General features: G+C 38.3%; 1 protein-coding gene and 1 non-coding gene across 2 annotated transcripts in view; both read right to left on the bottom strand.

The window, feature by feature from the left end:
* HCN1 (hyperpolarization activated cyclic nucleotide gated potassium channel 1) overlaps nt 1-19,944 on the bottom strand; it is a 435,721-nt gene that overhangs the window by 139,372 nt on the left and 276,405 nt on the right. The gene's annotated exons all lie outside the window — the stretch shown is intronic.
* LOC112580735 lies at nt 9,191-9,293 on the bottom strand. Its single transcript, XR_003105073.1, has one exon. It is a non-coding gene; the product is annotated as a U6 spliceosomal RNA (small nuclear RNA).

The following is a 19,944-nucleotide window of genomic DNA, read 5'->3' as shown; positions in this document are numbered from 1 at the left end:
AGTCAGACATGATTTAGTGACTGAACAACAAATGTGCATTAAATTAATTGTATGGGTTTTAGCAAAGCAGCTCTGCACTGATTATCTTCCAATTAGTAGATCATCTCCTTTTTATGGCATTCTTAAGATGTTTAACTCAGCTAATGAGAGGTTTTCACATCTTACTAATGTTAAAAATGACTAAAATTAAAGTGAAATGGAGAATCATAATCTATTGCTAGGCTCAAACTTCTACTCTTAATAAGAAAAGTAGCTACCTGAGACGTAAAAGAAGCAGAGAGTAAAGAACATTTTTCCAGTCTGAGCATAGTCTTTGGGTGGTTATTATTAATTATTAGATTATAAAATTTACTAAATATGCAATTTCTGTTTATGTTGCCATATAAAAACAAGGAATTAGATTTTCTTCCTAGATAATTTGCACATATGTCAATTTGTATGGCAGATGGTGGACTGTAGAAAGAATCTGCTTTTTATTCAGGTTAAATCAATCAGTTTCAAAAGACTGACTCATAAAGTAGCTGTATATAAAAAGGTGGATACGGAATAAGATGTTTATGTGTTTTCCACATAACATAGTCCTCTAAATTTATGAATAGGCTGTGTATGTGTGTGTGTGTCTTATAACATTTTCTATTGCTAGGTACAATTGTAACCTCTTTACAAACATGTAAGTCATGAAGAATTTTATTGAAATATAATGTTCAGAAACAAGTATAATTAAAATATTAAAAAAATTTAGACCATAGAAAAAGAAATGTGTAAGCTGCCAAGAAGCTTACTTAATAATTGTTTATTTATGTGAAAGTTAAAACAGAGCTTTTCCACTAACACAAAAGTCAGGCTTTAACTTTTTACTCTGAAATCCCACCTTAGTCATAGTAAAATTTGCTCTTAACATTTAACCATGTAATTTGGATGGTAGGGTAAATAAACTTCTCTGCTTTTTCTTTTTATATCGGGATTTGCTACTGGGCCAGGGATCCCACCACCACTTGTAAGAAGGGACAGTGAAATAAATAAAAATTTCAACCCATTAAACATATTTATCTACAGTAGACTGACTTTTATCCCTAGCTTCATAGAAAGTTATAATTGTATGAAACTTGGGCAAAAATTTAGTCTATCCCCTTATAAGCAAACTGAGTTTCAGAATCTCCAAGGTGATAAGGTAAAAATGTAAAAACATATAAGTAAATAAACAAATAGTTACATAAATGAGAGTACTCAGGCTATCCAATTTCATTTTAATCTAACATCCAAGGAACAATATACCTAAGGTCTCAACTCATTTGTCTAAGAACTGAAAAACAAAATGAAGCTCTCATGTCTCTACATGCTTGCAAGTATCACTTCCACTACAGTTGCATAATTACAATAATAATCATAACATCACCACCATCAACAACAAAACCACCGAGTTCAGCTTATATAGATCTCTTACAATTAGAATTTAATTTGTCTTTGTCATTATCACAACAGTTTTATGGTAGCTAGAGCAGCCTTCATTATATTCATTTTACTGTTGAGGATGAAGTTCAAGAAGCAGTACCTCTCCATTTGCTCATTGCAAATACACTGTATTTTAAGCTATAGCTTAATAATTGCTATTCTGTACTCGGTTCATATTTGGGTATTTAAGAGGAAAAAAAAATCAATCATGATCTGGTTAAACTATTTCCATTCTGAAAGTGATAGTATAACTCAAGTTATTATTACAATATATCTAGGTAAAATGATAAGGCCATCCACTATAATCTGTATTGCTCAGCATTGTCCTCAAGTTATCTATTTCAGGGAAATATACTCTTATTAGATTAATGCCTAATTAAATTATACAGAAAACCATTTCCCTATGCTCAGGCTATTTCAATCACAAGTTTGAAAGATAAATGACATCAGTTAAAATTATTGTGTTACTTTAGAAAAATATTTTAAAAATTCATCTTATTTACAGCAAAGTAGTAATTACATAAATCAGCAACAGTACATCTTATTTAATTCTAAACAGAAGACCTTAAATTGCAGACAAACAAATAAAGCCTTCAATTACAATCAATGCTAGAACTTGGTGTATTGATTATGCAATCGAATAAAATAAGCCTACGAAATCCTCTGCTGTGTAAGGCTGTGCAAAAGGGAGAAGCTATTGAGCACTTATTTTTAGAAGTCTAATCCACAGCTTAAAGCTCTTTTTAAAAACAGCTTTTTATTTTATATTTCAACATAGCCAATTGACAATATTGTGATAGTTTCAGGTGGACAGCAAAGGGACTCACTTAAACATATAAATGTATCCATTCTCCCCCAAGATCCCCTCCCATCCAGGCTGCCACAGAACATTGAGCAGAGTTCCCTGTGCTATATAGTAGGTCCATTTTTAAATATAGCAGTGTGTACATGCTGATCCCAAACTTCTAACTATCCCTTACCCCATTCTTCCCGGCTGGTTACTGTAAGTTCCTTCCATAAGTCTGTGAGTCTGTTTCTGTTTCATAAATAAGTTCATTGTATCATTTCTTTGTAGATTTTGCATAAAAGGGATATCATACTGCAATATTTCTCTTCCTCTGCTCGACTTACTTTGATCAGTATGACAATCTTCACTTAGTATGACAATCTCTAGGTCCACAACTTAAAGCTCTTATCCCATGACATGTATTTTTGCAGTGTTTTTGCAGCATGTATGGCTTGTGCATCAGTTACTGATCTGAAAGAATACTCTTGCTTTGGCTTCTAAATCTACACAAGCCTTATACAAATGTAAGTATTATAACATGTGGACTCCTTGATCTTACCAACAACTTCACATAAAATGCAAATATCAAATAGTACTTAAGGCAAAACTTATTTCTTGATCAATAGAATCAAACCAAATACACTTTTTACTAGTACTAGAATGGTTAAATGCTAGAGTCTTAGTTCTGTATAATAAATCAATTCTCCAGTCACATTACATTTCATTGTGAGTATGTGTGTATGTGTGCGTCTACGTATATTAGAAAGAGAAAGGGAGGGCATGAGAAAGGGAGAGAGAAGAGACAAGAGTTTCTTTGCAAGGGTTAGACTATCTTCTTTCAGCCATATCCCTGAATTCACATACAGACTGACTTGGAAATCTGTAAGCAAACAAACTATAATTAAAAAAAAAAAGGAGATAATTTGAAACAGCTTGTTTTACTTTCTCCTTTTCTTTTTTTTCTTCCAGTTTTTGGTTCTACCAACTTACAAAAAGACTAGGAAAATGGTGATTTAGACATGATTCCCATCTCTGATAAGCTCCTTTCAATTCTCTAAATCAGAACAAAAATACATGCACGATCATCCCATATTCAACATGGCATTACTATCCATAGAAAATGTAGATGTGAAATAAGTTCTTGTTGAACTTCAGGAGATTCCTTTGAAAATATGCTAATGAGCATATTCTAGCTATTTTCTTATGGCATGGAGAAGGAAACCAAGGTTATCTTAGTTTTAGGAAAGAAGTAGTTTTTACTCTAGTTCTGCACACACAAAAAATATAAAATAAAAAGGCAAATGCTACAAGAAATGAAGTGTCCCTAATTTTTTGGTAGAATTTTTCAGTTCAGTACAGTTCAGTCGCTCAGTCGTGTCTGACTCTTTGTGACCCCATGAACTGCAGCACACCAGGCCTCCCTGTCCATCACCAACTCCCAGAGTTCACCCAAACTCATGTCCATTGAGTCAGTGATGCCATCCAGCCATCTCATCCTCTGTCGTCCCCTTCTCCTCCTGCCCTCAAACCCTCCCAGCGTCAGGGTCTTTTCCAATGAGTCAACTCTTCCCATCAGGTGGCCAAAGTATTGGAGTTTCAGCTTTAGCATCAGTCCTTCCAATGAACACCCAGGGCTGATCTCCCTTTAGGATGGACTGGTTGGATTTCCTTGCAGTCCAAGGCACTCTCAAGAGTCTTCTCCAATACCACAGTTCAAAAGCATCAATTCTTCAGCGCTCAGCTTTCTTCACAGTCCGACTTTCACATGCATACATGACCACTGGAAAAATCATAGCCTCAACTAGATGGACCTTTGTTGGCAAGGTAATCTGCTTTTCAATATGCTATCTAGGTTGGTCATAACTTTCCTTCTAAGGAGTAAGCGTCTTTTAATTTCATGGCTGTAATCCCCATCTGCAGTGATTTTGGAGCCCCCAAAAATAAAGTCTGATACTGTTTCCACTGTTTCCCCATCTATTTCCATGAAGTGATGGGGCCAGATGCCATGAACTTCGTTTTCTGAATGTTGAGCTTTAAGCCAACTTTTTCACTCCTCTTTCACTTTCATCAAGAGGCTTTTGAGTTCCTCTTCACTTTCTGCCATAAGGGTGGTATCATCTGCATATCTGAGATTATTGATATTTCTCCCAGCAATCTTGATTCCAGCTTGTGCTTCTTCCAGCCCAGCATTTCTCATGATGTACTCTGCATATAAGTTAAATAAGCAGGGTGACAATATACAGACTTGACGTACTTCTTTTCCTATTTGGAACCAGTGTGTTGTTCCATGTCCAGTTCTAATTGTTGCTTCCTGACCTGCATATAGGTTTTTCAAGAGGCAGGGCAGGTGGTCTGGCATTCCCATCTCTTTCTTCAGTTCAGTTCAGTTCAGTCACTCAGTCGTGTCCGACTCTTTGCGACCCCATGAATCGCAGCACTCCAGGCCTCCCTGTCCATCACCAACTCCCGGAGGTCATTTAAACTCACGTCCATCGAGTCAGTGACACCATCCAGCCATCTTATCCTCTGTTGTCCCCTTTTCCTCCTGCCCCCAAACCTTCCCAGCATCAGAGTCTTTTCCAAACCTATTTCTAATTCTAAAATTACCTAATGCCAATGCAATCCACAATTTTAACCACTTTGGACGTGGGACATGATAATCAGTGCTTCCTAAGAAACATTGCTTAGTACAATTCCTGAAGAACACTGATCTATATCATCTTAATCAAATTTGCCAAATTTGTTACAAACTGGCCGACTTGAAGGAACACAACCAGACAGTTCATGTAGATATGTCTTCTTAAACTTCCTCTGATATGGAAGGAAACAACACCATGGCTTACTAGCACAGCTAGAAAAGGCCTTAGCAATTAACAGCATGTATTTCTCAGTCAACAGGGACTGTTCAGGAAAAAAAGGAGTAAGCATGCAAAGCTTAATGATTTCTCTTGTGCATCACTTCCATGACTCATGCCAAATTTTCCCAAGCTAGTTCTAAAATGGTTAATCTGCTCTGATGAGTAAATGGTCTTTCACCTTCAACTGGTTTGGTCACTAGTGACATGGGTTAACAAAACCATCTGTGTGAGTTTGGCTGTGGGTATAGGTGTCTGTGGACCCAAGGCTTGCCTAGAAAGGGTATAACATAGTGTGCAACCTGTGTGCTGTCCCAGGGAGTACTGTGACACTAGGTTCTCCAGACGGTGGAGAAGCAGCGGCAAACCTCAGTGGTACCAACTTCCACCAGATTGCAGATGAGGTTTGGAAGGAGAGTTCCAAATTCTCCAACCGAGAATCAAGACAAGAAATGGCCTACTCAAAAGTCTCTCCCACATCTTCTTCTAAGATGCTAGAAATTACCTTGAGTTTCTCTATTTTAGGTAAGAAAGTAAAATCAGTGACATTTTCTGGATGGTCATGATTTAAATGCCTGTATGCTACACTAGCTGTATACCAGGGCTTCCCTGGTGGCTCAGCTGGTGAAGAATTCGCTTGCAATGTGGGAGACCTGGGTTTGATCCCTGAGTTGGGAAGATCCCCTGGAGAAGTGAAAGGCTACTCACTCCAGTATTCTGACCTGGAGAATTTCATGGACTGTACAGCCCATGGGATCACAAAGAGCTGGACACGACTGAGTGACTTTCACACTACCTAAAGTCAGTATATCCTCCTCCTGTGGCCTGCAGTTCCCTTGGCTGGCCCCAATAATGTTCAGGCTTGACTCTCAAATACTGGAACTGGATATGTTTTGGATAGCCCCAAGCACAGAAGGCAAGAGGAACATCCCAAGATGAGTTCTTTAGAGAAATATAAAACTTGAATGCCATAAAATTGAAAGCAAATGTCAGAAGTAGACTCTCTCAATTGAAAAGATATAGGACTGGAGTCAGGTATGAATGATGAGGTGCAGACAGATTGCTGTTGCTTTGGAATGGTCCATGGCTTGCCTTTGGCTATCATTGGAAATGTATTATTGGTTAGAAAGTAATGGTTCAAAGGATTTTTTCTATCCTTTATTTTTTTTAGAGTGAAGTGGCATGCTGCGTTAGTGAAGAGTCACCCTTGAAGGTTGGAAAAGGATAAAAAATAAAAAATATATGTCTCCATATAAGGAATGGGTCTTTTAGACACCATGGACTGTAGCCTGCCAGGTTTCTCCGTCCATGGGATTTTCCAGGCAAGAATACTGGAGTATTTCCTTCTCCTGGGGATTTTCCCAACCCAGGGATTGAACCTGGGTCTCCTGAATTGCATGCAGACTCCTTATCATCTCCATATAAGGAATAGAAAAGTTTATAGAAACTTGGGGTAGAAAATGAATAGCACTCAAGAAAGTAAATCCCAGAGCATCATTTAGGATAAAGGTGGAATCTGAGCAATGGGGTAGGGAGAGTAGCAATAGAAGTCATAAAGGAAAAAATATTAATTTTAATTATATTTATAAACTCACCTGACATTAACACCATAGAGACATAATGTAGCTTTATGAGAAGACACAAAATGTATCAACATTCTTTGTAAACCAATAGGTGCCATGAAAGTATAAATGATAGTATTACTATTATTGTTAGTATTAGTCAGAACTATACATTGATAATGACATGGTTCCCTGAGGATCTCAATTATATATGCCAATTTGAAGATATTCAGAGTTGATTCTAGTTATGCATTTTTCTCCATATTTTGTTAGCCACATTATGCAGGAGTAAATTGCACAAGTAAAATGGATCAATATTTTGACAAAGTATAAATACAGAACTTTCAGAGGTAGAAAAAAGGTGAAGAATAATTAGTATTTAGAGTGGTAATACAATCACAGGAATAAGAAGGGACAGGAAATTTTGGTTAAATTACTGATTTTGATAACAATATTGATATAGGAAAAATTTTATCTCAGAATGAACTAAGACATTTCTAAAGACAAATTCCATAGTGAACTAAGGGATTTTTAAAGGCAATGGTCTAATGCTGAAATTTAAAAAAATGATAAAGATATACCCATGAACACAAAACACAAGGGATTAAAGATAAAATAGAAACAATTCACATATCTCAAAGCCAACAGGTTGCCCCCAAAGTTCAAGGAAAACAACTGAGCCTTATCATGTACTCCAGATGTTAATAAAGTGGACCACCTGAAAAGGAAAGAAGTTCCAGAAAACAAATGTTCATGAGCAATGGACCCTTGTTATCCTAACAACATATAAATAACAAAATATAAATCACAGGGACACTGATGCCATTTACTAGACTAAGCAGGAGTTTCACTTCACGTATTTTTATTCACAAGTAAAACATGACAGGTTTCACTTCAATCAAGAACTTATTTATTTATTAACCTATTTCTCTCTTCCATGATGCCTTTTCCCATAAAATAAGCAACAAATTCCAAACAAATCTAGTTTACTCTCAATACTTAGGTGAACAGAGTTGAATATGATTTATCAAAATAAGAGGCCACTCCCCTTTCCTCTAGCCCTAACAATTTACAGGGATGCCCTCTACTTGGCTTTAAACAGATGTCCCAAATTCTGTGTGTCCAAACAGAACTCATCTAAACCAAGCCTACCAGCATGGAAACCCACTGTTCCCAAATCCCCCTGCTCAGTTTACTGACTCCATATTGTAGTTCCTATCTGTCCACTGGGTGAACCCAAAGCATCCACGCAGAAGGCCAGCTAAGAGACTTCCCTGGCGCTCTAGTGGTTAAGACTCTGCCTTCCTATGCAGGGGACCTGTGTTTGATCCCTGCTCTGGGAACTGGGATTCCACATGCTGTGGGGCAGCTGGACCTGTGTGCCATTGCTATCACCACAACTAAGACCTGATGATGCCAAATAAATATTAAAAAGAGAGACAGCAGCTAAGCAGTACCTGTTTCCACTTTATCATCTACTTTACCATAGTTCTCAGGCCAGCAGGCTTGAAAGTACATATTTATAACAGAAAAAGTGTAAGTGTTATTCGCTCAGTCATGCCCAACTCTTTGTAACTCCATAGATTGTATGTAGCCTGCCAGGTTCCTCCGTCCATGGAATTCTCCAGGCAAGAATACTGAAGTGGGTTGCCATTCCCTTCTTCAGGGGTATTTCCTGACCCAGGGACTGAACCTGGGTCTCCTGAATTGCAGGCAGATTCTTTACCATCTGAGCCACCAGGGAGGCCCATTTATTACAGAACAACCAACCAAACACATATAAACAACAATTTTTAAAAATCCTTTTTTTTTATCATCACATTTTTATAATATGGAAAACAACTTGACATCGCTAATAGTCATGCTATTAACTATCATCATTAATAGTCATGCTTCTGTGTACTTCTTCCAGGATCATGACCCTGGCCAGTTGTTTCCCTTCCTAAGTTTTTAAAAACCAAATTATACTTCTGTGATTGACATTATCTCATAATTAGATGTTATCATCTTTTAAGTGGTAGTTGATGTTAAACTGACCCTTCTGTTCTTTCACCATCCTTAGACTTCGATTCTGCTGCTTTATTCCTAAAGCTGGTTAGGGTCTCTTTTATTGTCTATTTTACTTTTCTCTTGAACAGAACATAAAGCTCCTTTCTTTTTATTCAAGCTTTATTGAGATAATCAGGGCTTCCCTGGTGGCTCAACAGTAAAGACTCCACCTGCCAATGGCGGGGACATGGGTTCGACCCCTGGTTTGGGGAGATGCTCTGAAGAAGGAAATGGCAACGCACTCCAGTATTGTTGCCTGGGAAATCCCATGGACAGAGTAGACTGGTCGCTACTACAGTCCATGTGTTTGCAAAAGAGCCAGATGCAACTTAAGGACTGCTGCTTCTGCTGCTAAGTTACTTCAGTGAACAAATTTGATAATTGATAAATAACATTGCATTGATTTAAGATGTACAAAATAATGAGATATATATATAGTGATTATCAAAATAAGTTAGTTAACATCCACCACCCCACACAGTTGCAAAAATATAGAATGCTTCAGGAATTTGCATGTCACCCCTGTGCAGGGGCCATGCTAATATCTGTATCCCTCTAATTTTATGTGTGTGCTACAGAAGTGAACACTAAAGCTCCCTTTCTTCACCTCGATGAAAAAATGCTTCATTTTACTACATTTTTATTGTCTGGATTATTACAAATTAAGACACAAATGTGGAGAGGGAAATGGCAACCCACTCCAGTATTTTTGCCTGGAGAATTCCATGGACGGAGGAACCTGGCAGGCTATAGTCCATGGAGTCGCAAAGAGCTGGACAGGACTAAGCAACTAACACACACATGACACAAATAACTGCTTACTATCTCTACTTTATCTCCCTTCTAGTCCATTCTTCAGCAGCACATTCAATCTAGGTACACACATGCTTAAAGCTTTCTCATAGCCTCAAAATTAAGTCAAACGTACCAAGGGATCACACCAAGCTGACATCACTCCTATCTCTATTTTCAGTCCCACTCCTTAACTTTGTTATGCCCTATACCAAAACCCAGACAGCTCTTGCCACCCTAAACTACTTGCAATTCCCCAACAAGCCAATTCACTCTCCTCCATGCCTTTATGCCTTTACATAGGTGGTTTTCTTTGACTCAGTATGTGCTCTGGCTTCTTTCCCCTTTGGCTGGCTATTTCTCTAGTCTTTCAAGATGCAGTTCATTTTCCAACATTCTCAAAGATCTACCTTTATCTCTGCAAATCAGCCCTCCCAGTAGGTCCATCTTCTCATCTGTACAACCCATCACTTACATGTGACTGCACTGTATCACCTGTTTCTCTGGTAGCCTTCACCAGTGTGACCAAAGCTCCCTAAGAACAGGGATCATATCCTAACCATCTTTATATCCAAACATCTAGCAGTGACTGATATTAATGGAATCTAGGAAAACTACCTAACTGACTTCAAAACAGTATTGGAATAGTATTCTACTCTATAATGTTACCATGCATGTGTGTGCTAAGTCACTTCAGTCATATCGGAATCTGTGACCCTATGGACTGTAGCCTCCCAAGCTCCTCTGTCCACAGGATTTTCCAGGCAAGAATACTGGAGTGGGTTGCTATGCTCTTCTCCAAGGGATCTTCCTGACCTAGGGATCAAACCCACATCTCTTAAGTCTCCTGTATTGGCAGATGTGTTTTTTACTACTAACGCCCCCTGAGAGGCCCTAATGGTATCATAGCTACCTTGAATTGTGCTGGAAGTTGAAAAGCCAGATGCTTTCACCTGAACCACAAGAAAACCAAAATCTCTCTTTAAGATTTAGAGTATTTCCACTGTGATTGAAATGTGAACTTTAAACTTAATGAAATCAAACAGATGCTCTTAGCAGTTTGATCAACTATTCTTCCAACAGATATCTGTATAACAGATGGCATAAACAATTCAGCATATATTTAAATACTGATATAAAGTTAAAATAACATAAAATCTTTCCAATTTATTAGGGATTTATTTCTTCATGAGTGCCTTTTCAGGGGACTGTCATCCCTGACTAATTTTCAGACATGCTCTCAAACATTTCTCTCCTCTTCACTTTTTTTCTTCTTCCAGAAAGAAGGCAAATGCCCCATTGCAATGTTGCTATTGTTCAGTCACTCAGTTGTGTCTCACAGTTTGCAATTCCATGGACTGCAGCATGCCAGGCCTCCCTGTCCTTCACCATCTCCTGGAGCTTGCTCAAATTGATGTTCATTGAGTCAGTGATGCCATCCAACCATCTCTTCCTCTGTTGTCCCCTTCTCCTCCTGCCTTCAACCTTTCCCAGCATCAAGGTCTTTTCTAATGTAATGCAATGTTACATTTATGCTTTTCTGGACTCAACTTGAAGCACCACTCTAAGAATGCAAGTATCATCCTTTATATATCTTTTTCAGGAAATAAAGTTGTCACACATACTCAGTATATAGAAACTGACAAGAAACTTCACAGAGACTACTTTTGGTTTCCTCTGATGAGGATGACACACCTAACACTGACAAAGGAGGTAAAAATTGTTGTCGATTATGCAAATGTGGAAACGTCATCTGTGAATGAAGACAGTCCCTACAGGTTTTCTGAGACAAGCATGATAGGCATAAATACGAATATGCAGTATTGTTTATATGGTGTTATCATTTAGCTTCCAATCATCCCTGTGCATATAAAAAACTATATACAAAAAAGCCCCACTATTTTTACTTTCTCAGTTCAGTTCACTCACTCATTCATGTCTGACTTTTTGTGACCTTACTGACTGCAGCACAACAGGCTTCCCTGTCCATCACCAACTCCCAGAGACTACTCAAACTCATGTCCATCGCATTGGTGATGCCATCCAACCATCTTGTCCTCTGTAGTCCCCTTCTCCTTCTGCCTTCAACCTTTCCCAGCATCAGGGTCTTTTCAAATGAGTCACTTCTTCACATAAGATGGCCAAAGTATTGGAGTTTCAGCAGCAGTCCTTCCAATGAATATTCAGGACTGATTTCCTTTAGGATGGACTGGTTGGATCTCCTTGCAGTCCAAGGGACTCTCAAGAGTCTTCTCCAACACCACAATTCAAAAGCATCAATTCTTCAGCACTCAGCTTTCTTTATAGTCCAACTCTTACATCAATACACAACTCCTGGAAAAACCATAGCTTTGACTGGATGGACCTTTGTTGGTAAAGTAATGTCTTTGCTTTTTAATATGCTGTCTAGGTTGGTCACAATTTTTCTTATGAGGAGCAAGTGTCTTTTAATTTCATGGCTGCACTCGCCATCTGCAGTGATTTTGGAGCCCAAGAAAATAAAGTCTCTCACTGTTTGAATTTTCTCCGTCTATTTCCCATGAAGTGATAGGACCGGATGCCATGATCTTAGTTTTCTGAATGTTGAGTTTTAAGCCAACTTTTTCACTCTCCTCTAAAACATAATTAATCAGATATGATTGTTCTCAATATGCTCCAATTGTCTCTTGAGGGTAGATAAAATGGCAGAGGCTTTTTTCCACATAAGAATAAACCATGAGTCTTTGGTGAACAAGGGCACTGAATTTTATCCTGTCCTTTATTATCTCCAATTAGTGGGTTAGTTGCTAAGTATGTCTGACTCTGGAGACCCTATGGAGTGTAGCCCACTAGGCTCCTCTGTCCATGGGATTCTCCAGGCAAGAATACTGGAGTGGGTTGCCATTTCCCTTCTCCAGGGTATCTTCCCAAACCAGAGGTCGAACCCTGGTCTCTTGCATTACATGCAGATATTGTCTGAGCCACCAAGGTAGTCCCACTATTCCCCATTACTCCCCCAACATATTTTAGGACAAAAGCAATTCAAACAGTCTATATTGCCTAATCTTAGAATTCCCATGGGCTTGCCAGAATCATTCCCCATGTAAAGACCAAGTAGCAGAGAATACACTTGATTACACTAAAGTTTTAAGGTGCTTTGCCAGTATCCCTGAATTAGTTTGACATTCTGTACGACTCAAGATTCAAATGCAGTTTTCTCTCAGTGCAGTGTCAGGCACATAGTCATTAAGTATCAGTATACTGACTATGTTTAGTGGGTGGTCAGAGGTATTATGTAGCTACTTATAATTTAGTATTAAGAAAATTGCCATTAATAATTTACTTTTCTGCCTAGTACATTAAGGCAATATTTCTGTAATATATTGTTCTCTGAAAAAGAGCAATTACCAGGGGAACCCATTTCTATCAGCTTTTGGCACTACTAGATCAAGGTCAGAGTTAGGGGCAGAATCTATAGTTTGAGTTTACCAAGTCATGTAGTATTTGACCTTTAAATTGCTGTTTTGTCATGCCATAGCTATTGCAGAGAAAGTGATCCTGTTATATCCAGTTTCATTGCTAAAATAAATACAAGGTCATTGCCTCCAGCAGGTGACTGGAAAGCATACAGTATAATCTTCTTGATTCTGACACCCAAAACACAACTAAGAGTTTTTCTCAAGGCCTTTTGAATGCACTGAGAAATATAAATAAATAAAACAATATGTTACTCATAGTCAGCTATGATCAATTTAATTTGGCCAAGCATACAAAAGCAGCTTCCTTAAATAAGAGCTACCCAGGGTCTCATTAGTGCAGATGAAAAAAAAAAAAATCAAGGTCATGCTAAAGGTGTATGACTTCATGGTGGAAAATTTCAATCCTCCAAACACCTCCGGGTAAGAAACCGAAAAGCAAGAGGAACAACAACTGTCAGGCAGATTTCAAAATCTCGTTCAGACCATTGGACAAATACTAAGTTAGGAAAAAAGCTGAAATTCTAAATATACTGAGGTATACATTTTTACAAAGTAAGGTTGACAAGGCCGAAGGCGGGTGTCGAATGTCTCTTATTATAATGAGCAGAACTTAGTATTATCTCCACACAAATGTGAAAGTGGAAGAGTGGGCAACTCAGAATTCTAAAGTGACCTTTTCATGTGAATTACATCTTAGGGAAAGAAAAAAAACAACAGTGATTTGTGAATTGTCCTTATGAGTAGATAATAATGCATTTTTCTGTTCATCTTTTAATCCTGTCCTGTCATATTTTGAATGATAGAAGAAAAGTGATTATAATGTTGAAATGCAAGCAAAGATGTATTAAATAATCTGTATTTATTGAATTAAATTGTATTTATTGAATAATAAATGTAAATATTAAACATATATGCCCCATTATACATGCCTCTATCTACTTTAATACATACTTAACTATATATCATATATATTATACCTGAATATATAAAATGAGGATAGTTACCTATCAGAGCTCATCTGAGCTAAAAATTAATGCTGATAGCATTAATGGACTTGTGATCTATTTAATATTGCAGCTTTTAAAACCAAGAAGGCTGATCTTTTCTAAATGACGTTATGGTAGGAAAAAGGTTATGAGTGTAGGCTGGCAAGTCCATAGGAAAATAGTAGTAAGTTTCCAGTTAGATTCTGATGCTGATAAATCAATATAACTGTCAACAGCTGGGTCCTAAGATAAACGCAGATGTGTAAAGAGAAAGCAAACAATCGTGGAAATGGAAGCAAACACGGTGCTTAAGGACATCAGCCATCTGGGAATTGTTTCTTTGAGGAGAAGCTGTAAATCAAGTCAGTCTGCCTTCTCTGAAGTTTATTTTAATTTGGAGATTTATCTAATTCTATAAGTCACTGGCAGAACCCAACCCAGAAGTGTTACCAAAGCGTAAATTGCACATTCACACTGGAGGTACTTGTCTTCACCACAAAATATTAGGAGGTCAATAGCAGTGTCCTTGGGCTCCTGAGGCAAGCGTCCCTTTGTGTCATGAAGCCCCAGTGATGCACAATATATGTTTGCCTGGTTTCTCCTTGGACACTTTAAGGAATTTAAAAGGAATATCATATTGTGGCAGTCTGGGTTTGCTTTAAGGTAGCAAATATCTTGTGCCTTGTTTGGGGGAGCTTAGAGTGTGGTTCACTATGACACTATACAGGCTTCCTTTGATAGACAAACTTAAAGACTGTGAACTATTATTTCATATCCTGAAAGAACTATGGCATAGTTACTAGGATGGAAAACTCTCATGGAAACACTGGAACAGTTTACCAAGTGGCTGTTTATCCAGTACCTACAAATAGTTATTGGGAGGTACCTCAAATGCAAGAAATCCTCTCCCCTTGGGAGAGGTTGATACCCTCATATCATGGGGAATGAGCTAGGAAGAAGGCAATAGTTGGATGTCACCCAGAAACCCAAAGAAGTGCTGATAACCAGGCTGCTGGAAAAATCAAGAGCCAGACGTTCCCTAAGATATTTGAGTAGATAAGCAAGTGTTTATTAGAGACCTTGGAATAAGCTTTCCTGTTGGAAATCTGTCTACCCTTCCATATCTGTCCTTCAGCTCTCTATGCTCTGCCTTTTGCCCAGAAAACTGACCCATTTGGATAACACAGTAACTTGTCTGACTTCCAGTTGGATTAAGTTAATAAGAAACCTTGACAGATGATCAGAGAGAAGAAGAAGAATGTGGTCAGTATTTTGGATTTTCACTTCAAAGAGAGTGAGTAGGCTGTGTTTTTTTGTTAAAGGTAACTTCTCCTGTCAAAGCAGCCCCACCTACAAGACTTTGTCTTCTGGGTTTTAGTGTTGGTAGCAGTTCTCTGATCACCATCCTGAGCACTCTGCTATTTCTTGTGGTCTCTAAATTCCATTTACAACTTAAATAGTCTCCTTTTGAAAACTTCCCTCAGTTTTGTAACTTGAGAACACCAAGTGTACTTTGTGTGGACCCTGGCTATGTAGTGTTTCATGTAGAAAGGGAAGAAATGTTAATACACAAGGAAAGAGAAATAAACTTGCCCAAGAGTCAAGACATGTTGGCTTAAGAGATCAGTCACTAGTGATTCTGTGAACTGAATAGTTATTCCCCTTCTCTGGGTACCTTTCATTTTTAAAAACTAAATTTGTACTTCTGGGATGAAAATTTTATTTTTGCCTCTAAAATTCTTTCTCTTATTCTAGACACAGAAACAATTTGTTTGATTATAAGACCACGAATGCCTATTTCACACTCTCTGCATCCCAGGGCACATTGCTGATCGCTTTATCAATATCCATTCCCCTTTCCCTACAGAACCCCACATGATTTGGGGTGACAATATGCCTAGCTTCATAAAAGACATTATTCATATTTCTTGGCGAAGGATGGGACCACCAAGTGATTGACTACTGGTTAATGAGATGAAAGTCCAAGTTACTGGGTAGAGTTTCTGGAAATCTAAGAGGCCATCTCATTGGAGTTGCCCTTTTCTGCCCTTTGCCCTTTCTCTTCTTCTTGTCTGAAACGTGGATTGATGACTGGGGTAGGGAAGTCTTCCCTAGACTGACAGCACAGGCTTCCTCTGGCAGATGGAGGCTGGGAGCTGATAGCACCATGGAAGTGGCAATACAGCCATGGATATTACCTTTCTACCTACATGGCGCGTGCTAAATTGCCTCAGTCACGTCCGACTCTTTTCAACTTCATGGACTACAGCCTGCCAAGCTCCTCTGTCTATGGGATTCTCCAGGCAAGAATACTGGAGTGGGTAGCCATTCCCTTCTCCAGGGGATCCTCCCAACCCAAGGATCAAAACCGGGTCTCTTACATTGCAGGCAGATTATTTACCCCTGAGCCATGGTAGAGCTTACTTAATTTAGTCTCATGTTTCTGTAACGTAAAGTCTTCTATATTTCTCTAACTCAGAAAATAATCAAGTTACATACAAACCATGTAGTCCTGGATAACTCAGGTCAGAGCACTAGTTGGTGCCCCAGTAAACCCTTGCTTCCCCTTTCCTTATCCTGTATCCAACTTAATCCCTCAAACTTCACAAGGACTGTGCTAAAATCACATGTGACTCTAATTTTTAAACCCAGAAGTGACAGCTAACTTAATTCATGTGATTCACTTATTTTACAATTCCTCAGTTTCACTTACAGTTAGATATCCAAGAGGAACTCCTGCACACAGGAACTCCTGTGTGTAAAGATGAAAGTTCATAGCAGCATGGCTTGTAACAGGAAAGATCTAGAAGCAGTACATGCACGTTGTGGAATATTATACTGCATTGAAAATAAATGAGTTACAGTAACATGCAATCACAGGGATGGATATGTCAACAAAATAATGAGTGAAGGAAGCATATCCAACAAGATATATAACTTACTAACCTTTTCATAAATTTAAACAAAACAACTAAAACCAAATAGTATGTGTTTAAAAATATAATGTCACTGAGCAAGACCCTCTGAATAGTTCCCTACCTATGTCCTCTACCTGCCTTTTGTTTGTAGAAAAACTTGAGTCAAGGAATAAATTGAATCATATAACTGAAAAAATACAGAGAGAGGAAAACGGCCAAGCAAGACAAAACAATAATACTTTAGGGATTAAACAAAGTCAAGGACCTTTAGTTTTTCCTCAAGCACTAGACTTAATTGATGCCATGTCCTTTGAACAGTTTTGCAGAGACTGAAAATCCAGACATGTGGAAGAAGTTAACTGTATGCTGCCTACAAGCATGTAGACTGCAGACTGGTTGGAAACCAAAGGCTGATGAAGCCAACTCCCAATTACTTCACTGCCAACCAATCATAAAAAGGTCCACAAGCTGATCACGCCCTGCTTAATCTGTACCCTAAGACTCAATACCCACTCCAGTGGGTCACACAGTCTTGAGGGCATAAGCCTGCTATGACCCTCTTTGCCTGGCAAAGCAATAAAAGCTACTTTTATCTACTACATCCAAAATTCTGCCTGAGTTTCCATTTGGCACTGGTAAACAGAGGTTGAATTTTGGCAACAGTACTGCTTAGATATGCACATGTTTTTACAACTATAGTTTAAAGGCAAGGGACTGAAAAATACAGAATTCAATATTGAATATACACTTTTTAATTTATAATTATTAAATAATTATAACTATAGGTATGTATGTGTAGATAGATAGCTTCCATATCAGTTTGAAATGTATGCATATGGTATGATTTAAACAGGCAAAAAGTCTAATAACTATCCCATAAATATTTTTTAGACTCACTTCTTTTTTTAAAAAAATTGGTTTTATTGTGGCAAAAGTCACATGTTATAAAACATACTATCTTAGTCATATTTGACTGTACATTTCAATGGTACTAGGGCTTCCCTGATGGCTCAGACAGTAAAGAATCTGCCTGCAATGTGGGAGACTTGGGTTCGATCCCTGGGTTTGGAAGATCCTTTGGAGAAGGGAATTGCAACCCACTCCAGTATTTTGCCTGGAGAGGCCATGGACAGAGGAACATGGTGGGCTACAGTTCATGGCGGTCACAGTCACAAGGAGTTGGAAACAACTGAGCTACTAACACTTTCAGTGGCACTAAGTACATTCACATTTGTTACAGGTGCGGTGGGGAGGGATGGGGGCTTAAGCTCACTTTTTAAACTACTCAAACTACTCCAGATAACCTTCCAATGTGAGCAAACTGTCCTTTCACTTGACTTAATTTATCAACCTGAAAATACATGTATTAATCAATGATCCCACCCCTTTCACAATTCTGCCACACACAAATTTCCTCAGTTAATTTGCAGCCATTCTGCATTGCTGAGATATTAAGAAGAAATATTGTGCTCAGACAGGGACTGAAAGTAAAGAATTAGTTGCTCAGTCATGTCTGACTCTTTGCAACCCCATGGTCTGTAGTCCGTCAGGCTCCTGTGTCCATGACATTCTCCAGGCAAGAATACTGCCTTAGGTAGCCATTCCCTTCTCCAGGGGACCTTCCTGATCCAGGGATTGAAAGTGGGTCTCCTATATTGCAGGCAGATTCTTTACCCCCTGAGCCACCAGGGGAGCCCCTAAACAGGGACTAGGCATTGATTATTGCCTGCAGTTTAAGAGACACAAAATCTTTCAGTGACTATCTCCTAAACTCAGCTTCCTTCAGATCAGCATTCAAGCCCCACCCCGCCAGGCCTCAGCCTACTTTCCTACCTTTTCTAAGCTTATCTCCACGCTTCTCCACAACTCTCCACTGCAGCTGAATTCCTTCTCATTCCCAAATAAACTGAAGACTTTCCTAAACCAGAATTCCTCCCAAGGAATCTTTTGGTTGGCTATATTCTGGGTGTCTGGGAAGTTCTCTTCCTCACTGTCTATAGATTTAAAATCTATCCATCCTTCAAAATTCAGCTCAATTTTTGCCTCTTCCATGGCAATATTTCCTAAGAATCACTATGACAGTTTTCATTGGTAAAACACTGGCTAACACATGCACACTCCATCTTCTTCCGCTCCTGTCTCTCTTGCTCACCGTCGTAGCCCCAGAGTTATCCCAGGGTCTGGCCTGTGATGGAGGTTGAATAAAGAGCTTCTGAATATAAGAACTTGAAAATATCTTCAATTACTCACTTGGGCTATTCTTTAAATTACGTATTTTTTTTTCTTTCTCTTTTCTTCTCAGCTGAACTTCTTAGAGAGTGAGAACTATGTCAATCCCATGCTTCCCCTGATCTTGCCAATTTGATTGCTTATAAAAAGTACTTCCTAAAAATCTGATTTACTTCAAAAGAATAAACAAAAATAGAATTGGGATTGAATTTATATTAATTGCTCCATTAAAAAAAATATACAAACCAACCAAGTGCTAATAACTTCTATAGAAATTAGGAAATTAATATTTATCTTCTGAGTAAGGCATCTAAGGTTCAGAATCAAAAGTTCCAGGGACAAAAAACAACTCTTTATAAACAAATTTACTAAAATTTTCCAACGATTTTGGAGAAAATATTACTTTCACTAATAGATGGGGTGGAATGCCACTGTTAAATTACAAATACTATTAAGTTATATTATAAACTGCATTCAGGGATTTGTTTTCCTTTATAAACTGTAACTTATTATTTTCACTTTGCATATTGCTGGCAATGTTGAAAATTTATCCAAATATAGAGTGCAATCTCAGTATTTTAGGTCTTCATTAGTAAACACATTTATTGAAACAAATAACAGAAAAGGGTGACTTCTTTATATAATGTTTATTATTTATTTTGCAGTATGCTGGTTCTTTGTTGCTGCGCAGGCTTTTTCTTTTTTTTTCCTAGTTGTGTGAAGTGGGGGCTACTCTATAGTTGTAGTGTGCAGACTTCTCATTGCAATGGCTTCTTTGCTGCAGAGCAGGGGCTCTAGGGTACAGGGGCTTCAGAGCTGTGGCATGTGGCTCAGTAGTTGTGACTCCCTGGTTCTA

This window comes from Bubalus bubalis, chromosome 19 (assembly GCF_019923935.1).
Source record: "Bubalus bubalis isolate 160015118507 breed Murrah chromosome 19, NDDB_SH_1, whole genome shotgun sequence".
Taxonomy (NCBI): Eukaryota; Metazoa; Chordata; class Mammalia; order Artiodactyla; family Bovidae; genus Bubalus; species Bubalus bubalis.
This window is presented reverse-complemented; position numbering and strand designations above follow the sequence as displayed.